We start from the raw sequence: 9,026 nt of genomic DNA, 5'->3' as shown, positions 1-9,026 counted from the left end.
CTAAAGTTAACTTTTTTTTTTTTTTTTAGGCGAGGCAACCCTTGGTTGACCTCACAGATTGCAAGGAACTTGTCTGCTTTCAAAACCCTTTTTTTTTTTTTTTTAGGCGAGGCACCCCTTGGTTGACCTCACAGATTGCAAGGAACTTGTCTGCTTTCAAAACCCTTTTTTTTTTTTTTTTAGGCGAGGCAACCCTTGGTTGACCTCAAAGATTGCAAGGACCTTGTCTGCTTACAATCCCTTATTTTTTATTTTTATTTTTTATGCCTACAGCACCTGGTCCTCCTAGGTGATCTCCCATTCAAGTACTAACCAAGCCTGACTCTGCTTAGCTTCTGAGATCAGACAGGATTGGGCTTGTTCAGGGTAGCATGGCTGTAGACTTAGAGTTAACATTACTCTAGAGTCAAACAGAATTGCTTATAAAGATTTTAATTAGTTTCATCTCAGGAGCAGACTGCTCATATAATTTCAGTGTCCTCTTTACTGTCTCCATCTCTTCAACTTCAACTAGTACATAAAGTTAGGATTCTGTAATGTTTATGAAACTGAAAGCCTAGATTCCCTCTTAGCTGATGAGAAACACTGTTCCCTTTTTTGTGTTATGTTCATGGAGGGGCCATAGCAGAGTAACAGCCCTAGGTATTGGGTACATCAAAAGACTCCCAGGTTGCTAGGGGGTTGGGGGAGGATGCCTTCTGGGTGCTGAACTGAAGAAATCCTTCTGTCCCCACTTGAGGACTTACCTCAACCTCCCCCTCAGACAGTCAGGTACACTTTCTACTTTCTTGTGATTATTTTCCCCCACAGGACCTTGTGCTTTCTTGCACACTAACCTTGGTCAGGAGTATCTCAGCTCATAAGGCGTGTTTCAAATAACATTTAAATAGGCAATGTCTTACCTCACACACAAACTGTGAATGCAAAAAGATACCTAGCTATTATTTGACTTGGATGCAGGTTACCTAGGAATGTTAGTTTCATCATAATTCATCAATCTGTACACTGATTTGTATAGTTTCCTATATCGATGTAACACATTGATTAACAAATATGTTTACAAAAAATACATGAGAAAAGAAATGTCATGTAACGTCAACTAGCAACATCCACATATATTTAATGCGGAAGGCGTAAGAGTGTTGGGGCCCTACTCAGTTAAAACACCCAAGTGTCTGTTTACACATAGATTGGTGAAGAACTCTCTCCTTGCGTTGTTCACTTCTGACTCTACAATTATTGAACTCAACCTCAGGATTCGTCCTGCTGCCCTCAAATTCTGAACATAGTCGATATAAATAAATTCGAAATCTTATCTCTTTACACCAGAATTTGTTCTTCAAATTAGAACATTATAAATGGCACTTTTTAGGGAGCTTGTTTCAAAACTAAGAAAAGTGTCTAAACAGAACTTTGAAATTTCTATCACTGCTTGTGAGATACAATGATGAAGTTAATTTAAGCTGAGCAGGTTATGTTATTTCAAATTTCAGTTTTAAATGAAAACCAATGGATTTAGGCAAAAAAAGAGTGGCTGGATTCCTGAGCTATTATTAAAACCAAATGAAGGCAGAAACAATTTTAGTGAGCTGCCCCGAATGGATCTTAGGTAAAAAATAATATTAAAAAAGTAATATGAGACATGGCATCCAAAGAAATAAACAATATAATCTCAACAGATCTGATATAAGAAATGTGCATTTTCTTTCTTGGCTTTGGGCAAAGTTAAGTTGCAAGGGGGAATCGTATGGAAATTGAATCTTTTGATCTTTTGTTCTTCTCTCTTTCCCCTTCCTCTTTCATTTCATTCTATTTTTTCTACCTTCCTTTTTCTTAGAAGACTACTGTAATTATGAAATTCATGTGAGTTAATAGCTAAGATGAATTCATGAACTGTTTACTAGCCTTGCCCTATCCGATGGGATCTGCTTTACTTTAAGTAAGTGAAGGGATATTTCCTGAAGGAGAGAAAATGAAATATGACCTGGTGAGGTCCGAGGAGGCCATCCCCATGCTGTTAAAGCTGCCTGGGAGAACTTATGATTTTACAGATGTGTGGTGTCCTCTCCCTGTCCTCTGCCTTGCACTTAGCTGTCTTGATTCGTCTAACAACTTCAGGGATTCTCTGCTGCACACAGGCCTCTTGTTATCTTCCCTACTCTAAAAAAGCACATCATGAAAAGTAAATTCCTTGCATGTTTGTTCTAGTTTCTGAGTGTGTTTAGAATTTAGCCTGCAATTTTATGCCTCCCTGTTTGGGGATTTTCTGCACAAATGGAGAAATATCAAGGAGACCATGGAATTGTTTATAATGCCTGAGGCCATCACTTGTCCTCTTTCTATCCAAAGGAAATAGGGCACAATGTCCAGGAACCATGACTACAGGATGCAGGTCAGGTCAATGACCTTGGGAAGTTGGTTACGTAGTCTAAGACCCTACATGCGCATCAGTAAAAATAGAGACAACGAATCCTTCTTTCGTAAGATTGTTGTGAGACATAAAAACTGTGTAGCCTGGCCACTTCATTAGTAAACAACTAGTGCATTTGTTATTACAATCAAGACACTGCATCTCTGCTCCACTTAGATCATGAATCCCTTTAAGCTTAGAGAAAAATCAGGATTTAAATTAATGATATATATTCTTTTGGCTTCTATATATCAATATATTCTGTTCCTATATACATTTTGCTTGTGTGTTTGCCTCACCTCCTCCAATTTTTTTTGCTCAAATGTCATCTTCATAGTGAGGTCTGACTATTTTATTTAAAATTCAAGTCTTACTCCCTCATCAAACCCCATTATGGTTCTGACCTGTGTCATATCTTGTTTTAATTTTCTCAATGGCATTTTTAATTTTTTAAGGATACCATAAAACTTATTTGTTAGGTTGTTATCTATCTTGCATCATTAGAATGTGAGCTCCATGAAGCCAGGGTATTTGTTCTTTTACTGCTGAATCTCTACTTCCTTGAAATAGTAGCTGACAGGTAGTAGGAATTCAGTAAATATTTGCTGAGTGAAAGAAAGAAATAATGCATGTCTTTATGATAAAGTTCCGTTAGGTAATAAAGCTAAGACACTTAGGAAATGATTATAAAATTTTGTCCACCTCACCTGGACGGAATTTGGGTTTTAGAAAAGATCCAAATTCAAATCTTGACTCTTCTACCAATAGTGTAACCTCGAGCAAATTACTTTACTTCATTGAGTCTCAGCTATTTCATCTCTAAAATGGGGACAATAATACCCACCAACAGGCAAGCCAGGATTAAGTGAGAAAATAGATTTGAAAGTGCTTGACATAGAAGGGTACTGCTAAAAGTTCAAATTTTTATCCTTTTACCCTAAAGATGTCAATATACTTTGAATCAAAATGCAGAGTTCTTATGATAACTCTGGTGGTAGACAGTCCACATGCACGGTTGGTTCATGAAATCAGATTTTTTGCGGGTTTAATGAAATAAAACTGCAGTATACTGAATGGTAACCCAGAGATGTTCCTGCCAGCTGTGATTAGTTACATTACATGGCAAAAGGGACTTTGCGGAAGCCATTAAAGTATAGACTTTAAAATGGGGAGATTATCCTGCATTAATTATCCAGATGGGCCCATTCCTAATAACATGACACCTTAAAAGCAGAGAACGTTCTCTGACTGGAATCAGAGAGATGAGGCAGAAAGGGAAGATTAAAAGGGTGAGAGGAACTGGACCTACCACTGCCAGAGCAGGAGCCACATGGAAAATGTGAGAAGGAATGTGGACAGCAGGAAATGGGAACCTCAGTCCTATAACCACAAGGGACTAAATTTGGCCAACGACTTGCTTGAGCTTGTGAGTGGATTTTTGCCTCCAGCGATGAATGGAGCCCTGCAGATGCCTTGATTTCAGCCTTGTGAAGCCCTAAGCAGAGGACACAGCTGAAGCCAGCCAGACTTTTGAGCTATATAAATTGTCAGATAATATATTTGTGTTCTTTTAAGCTGCTAAATGTATGGCAATTTGTTATGGAAGCAATAGAAACCTAATACAAATACCAATGCAGTACGCTTAAAATGAGTGAATCCTATGGTATGTAAATGATTCTTCAGTAAAGCTGTTAAGAAATGTCAATACAACAAAAATGTAAGGTGTTAGTGAACTAGAATAGGTAAAGAAGAATGGCACAGAGGTAAACAGTCCTTCCCAAGAAGAAATTCTGTAGTTACTAAGATAGGCTGAGATGATTTAAATTCTAGTTTCTCCAATTAAGTTTCATGTATAAACTTACACTGTGTCCTGGACAGAGCATGTTGCATACTTGTATATTGAGAGATGCATGTAGAGGAAAACAAGGTTCATTATGGAATAACACAAAAGCATCGTCTTACATTTATGAGTTAAGCTAGAAAAACTTAAGGCTGTAGAAGAGAAAAAAATCAGAAATAGTGTAGTAGATTTGAGGTAATGAAAAGAAAATATAAAAGTTCATTAAATTGCTCTCTTGGCATGAGAAATGCCTGTCTGAGTATTCAGAGCCAGAGACGTTGAAAGAGGCTGATTTAGCATGACTGTCAGGAGTGGTGTCTTTCTCTGCGTGGTCCCCAGAGCCACTTGCCATATGCTATTTTGAATTAAGACTCAGCAGGATATTGCTTGGATCTGAAAATATGGGCTGGTATGTTGATGAAAAGAAAGTTTTAACTGCTATTGGAGAGAGATCGAATTGTTCTTTTAGTGCCTTTAATTGGTATATTTTCATGTTTCTAATTCTAGAAGGAGTCAGTAGATAATCTGACTTTTTGTTTAATAATTTTTACAATTTGTATAATTAGGTAAAGTCAAAGAGCCATTTTTATTTTAGAAAAGTCTATACTGATTTTCCCCTCCAGATAATGATTCAAAGGGTGTTATTCAAATTTTGAAATTTAATTTCTTGGACATTAAGATCATTTCTATATCATCAAGAAACTATTTTTCTGACTCACCTGTAACCTGTAATCACCATATATATTTAGTGCAAATTGAAAAACAGCAGGGACTTTTCTACACAACTTTCTATCACTTCTTTCTCCACTGTTGAATCGAGGTGCCTCTGATTCCCTAATTCTTCCAATATGAAAGCAATGTCTTAATTTTCTGGTTGCATTTAGATCTTTTTGCATTGAAATCTGTAATAATTTGTCAGCTAGCTGGCTTTTGAAGCATTCTTCTAAATACATAATTTTTAAAATAGCTTTTATTATAAGATTTGACTTTAGTTCAAGGATGACCTTGAAAACCAAACAAGCCAAGAACAAGAAACAGTAGACTCAAGCCATCTCTATACTGTCTGTATTTTACCAGTGGTGTATGAGAAAAGTTACTTTTCCAGTTTTAAGTATTTTACTGCAAAGATCACAGGTTTAGAGAGATGCAGAGGAGGGTTAGAATTCTCGATATGCTATTGAATAACTAGATGTTTCTTAGCAAGATAATTAGTTCCCCCAAGTTCAGGTTTTTTGATCTGCGCCAAGGAGATTCACTTGAGCACAAATGAATAATGCCTGAAGCGTGTAAGTATTCAGTTCCCCTTGAGGTTCCCCTGCCCTGGCCCATCATAATCTGGCCTAAACTGTACTTTCATTGAAGTTAAACCATCTATCATTTTACTCACTCTCTTATTCTTTGCCTTTGCATCTTTTTGGGGGTGATTTAAATTTTCTTAAAAGATTATGTACTGTAAAATTGACTATTTTTGTATGCATGCAGTTCTTTGAGTTTTAACACATGGAGACATTTGTGTAATTACTTTTATATCATCCAAACAAATTCCCTCAGGCTGACTTTTTGAAGTCAAACTCTCCCCTCACTTGGCAACCACTCATTTGTTCTCAGCCATTTCTTATAGTTCTTTTTGCCTTTTGTTGTTTTGTTTATTTGAACATGTTATATAAATGGAATTATACAGTATGCAACCTTTTGAGATTGGGGTCTTTAGCTCAGCATAATCTCTTTGGTGTTCATTTATATTGTTGAATGTATCAGCTATTTGTCTCTTTCTATTAATCACTGCATCAGTAGATCATGGTTTGTTTATTCTTTTACCTCTCGAAGGTTGTTTGGGTGGCCACAGGAGTTTGTATTACATGAGTTTGTACTGAACAGACCCATTCTCTTTCCTCCTCTAGTCCTTTGCTTATAGCAGTTTCAAAACCAAACGTCTTGTTCTGTCTTTATTTCTACCCTTTCCATGGGCCTTGTACTTAGAACCACATAGTGAAAACGGAAGAAAGATTGTTTCTCATGTTATTACCTCTATTGACCCTTTTCTGAAGTGTCCTAATTAGAATTGGTCACTTTTCTGTTCTTGCTTTTCTGAAGTGTCCTAATTAGAATTGGTCACTTTTCTGTTTTTGCTTTGTTTATGTGAGTCAGTTTTAGGTGTATCTAGTATACCTGGTACAATACCAGGTCCTTGATGTGCTGGCTTTGTATCTCTTGGCATTCACTGCAGAGTTCACTATGTTTTGTCCGCAAATCGAATGGAATTGAGCATGGTTGTGAAAAAGGTTGAGTTTTAAAAATCGTGAAGTAGCAGGAAACCTTCTTTTGCTTCCTAACCTATTCATACCTATTACTCTGACATTTTCTGCAGTGTCTAGTGGTCCTACCATGTCTTGCTCACAGATAATTTACATTGAATTATAAATAACTGATGTATTAAAATGTTGCCCAGGTGGATTTCTAATTTTAAAGGAACCAGAGTCTTTTAGTATAGGGACAGACATATGAAATTTGAATTTCATATATCATTCAGAGTGTGAGAGGAGGATATAGGAAAAGGAAGTAGATCTTTGAGCATTGTTTCAATTCCACTATATGGGTTAATCTATATCACCTTCTCATGAGTTCAGGGTTACATGTCTGTTATATTATGGTCTCAAATTAGATTTTATATTATTATGGCAGCTTCCTGCAGAGGTTCCTTGTCGTAAATTGTTGCCATTATAAGAAAATGTGGTAGTATATCCAATAGGATGGAATTGCTAGGCCTGACTGAATATTCTTGCTGGGTCTGGATCAAGGCATGGGTGGAAAAATCCTTACCGCAAGGAGTTAATTGTTAGTCTAGTATTGGAATTTGTGTTCTGGAAAGTTTTAGTAAAAAAACAGAGAGTGGACCATGAGTTCTACAGATGAATAGTTTCTTAAAGTTTTCATACCCTGCTTGCTGAAAATTAGATCTTATTTTAATCTTGGAGTACTTTAAAGGAATTAGTTAAAATAGATAATATACATAGCAAGTATTGAGCAGTATACGTTCCAAAATTTCTAAGCCAAGTTAGAAGTGCATGATATTTCATATTGACCTTGCTGGATCAGTTGGTCAACAATGGCAGTGTCCTTCTTATTTATCTTCTGGCTTAGCTCTTCCATTCACCCATCCCTCCATGCAGATACATGCTGTTTCATTTTAAAAGAACATGAAGCAGACACATGACAGTAGCTCAATGAATTTTAATAAAATAAATTAGCGTGAGACTTCATCGTTCAGAAGACTAGGCCTTTATATCATGACCATTAATTCTGATCTCAGTACTTTTTCCTGACCTTTGATACCTAACCAAATCCTTTTCTGGTTGATATCTATATTTAGGCTTTACAAAAGGGCTACTGGCATATTCTAAGCCTTTCCCAATTCATTCTGCTAGCAATTTCCTCTGCCTCCTCGAATGTACACATACATGTTCTACAATCCTATAAATGTCTTTGGCTGTTCCAGGTGTTTCAAGGATGCTCATTTCAACTCTATTCAAGTCTGTTCTGCTCAAGGAAAATCTAATCCTTTGATTCTTTGTTTTTAGTAGTGCTTATAGTGTTGCAGATCTCAGAGGTGCTGGAGTATATGAGAAAATAAAATAGCATTTACTCAGCACCTGATATGTGCTAGGCACTGAGCTAGAAATATCGTATATACCAACTATTTCATGCTCACAATAAATCTTAGAGGAAAATGTAAGTGCAGATGCTCAGAGAAGGCAATTCTGATTGCTAATAAGTACAAGATCAGCATTTGGATCTAGTACACTTTGGCTACTAAGATGTGACCCTGTCTTTGGAAGTTCTGAGTAGGATTCTGCTTGTTGTGACAGGCATGTTGCAAATAAGGAATATGTGGAATGTCACTGAGATCCTGTCTTTGGCACAGAATATTTCCTTTTTTAAGATATTTGTAACACATGTGAGAGTGGTATCGGGCAGGGGTGCTCGCCCACTAAACCTCAGTTCACCCTCATAGATGACTCCCTTTGCTCCCTTACTCAGCCCATCCTCGTGTATACTCTATCGCTATTCAGGTTGCTAATTTCTGTGAATACTTTCACTTATTTTCCTATTATTAATGCAAGGCACAGAGCCAGAAAGGATGGGAGAGTTAGTCCCAGTTCTTCAATGATAGTGGCCAAACGAGGAAAAGCCTGGGCTGAACCAAGTTCAGAGAGGGTCCAAGTCAGCAGGAGCTTAAATTCTGTCCCTGCACCATTAGTCAAGAGCTCTGTTTACTACCTTATTATGTATTGATTATTAGTGTGATTAAGCGGGTAGGAAAGAGAGTAAGAAAATAACTAGGAGCAAATTTATTGATGGCGATCATGTTTATTGTTTTCATAAATTAAATTTTTCTTGCTTCAGTCTATCTACTTGTTTGCGAGAGTGGGCCTTGTTCATAGAGCGTGAATATTATGTATAGAGTTTAATTTCCTATCAAGGAATCTCAGAAAAAATACTTTCCATTGATTGGCAGTTCTTGGTAAGATGCGGGCCTACTTTAATAGAAAAAAAAAAAAATTCTTCCCTGGTGTTATTAAAAACATGATTTTAAATAAGGAATATATTGAGCCTGAGTCTTCACCTAAAATAAATTTTAGAAACCCCACACATGACGTCCCTTTTTTGGAGGACCCTATTACATATTAAAGTCTTTGAGAAAACCCACAGTAAAGAAATTAGTTAGCTTCCTTAACATGACTTTCCCCAAATTTATATGATATGTAACTTTTCTGT

At 36.7% G+C, this 9,026-nt stretch overlaps 1 pseudogene; it reads right to left on the bottom strand.

Annotated features, from left to right (window-relative positions):
- Positions 1-264: 264 nt before the first annotated feature.
- LOC112485209 lies at positions 265-383 on the bottom strand (annotated as a pseudogene).
- Positions 384-9,026: the final 8,643 nt, after the last annotated feature.

Source organism: Pteropus alecto, unplaced genomic scaffold (assembly GCF_000325575.1).
Source record: "Pteropus alecto unplaced genomic scaffold, ASM32557v1 scaffold548, whole genome shotgun sequence".
NCBI classification, from domain to species: domain Eukaryota; kingdom Metazoa; phylum Chordata; class Mammalia; order Chiroptera; family Pteropodidae; genus Pteropus; species Pteropus alecto.
Note: the sequence above shows the minus strand (reverse complement) of the source record. Positions and strands in the feature narration are given on the sequence as shown.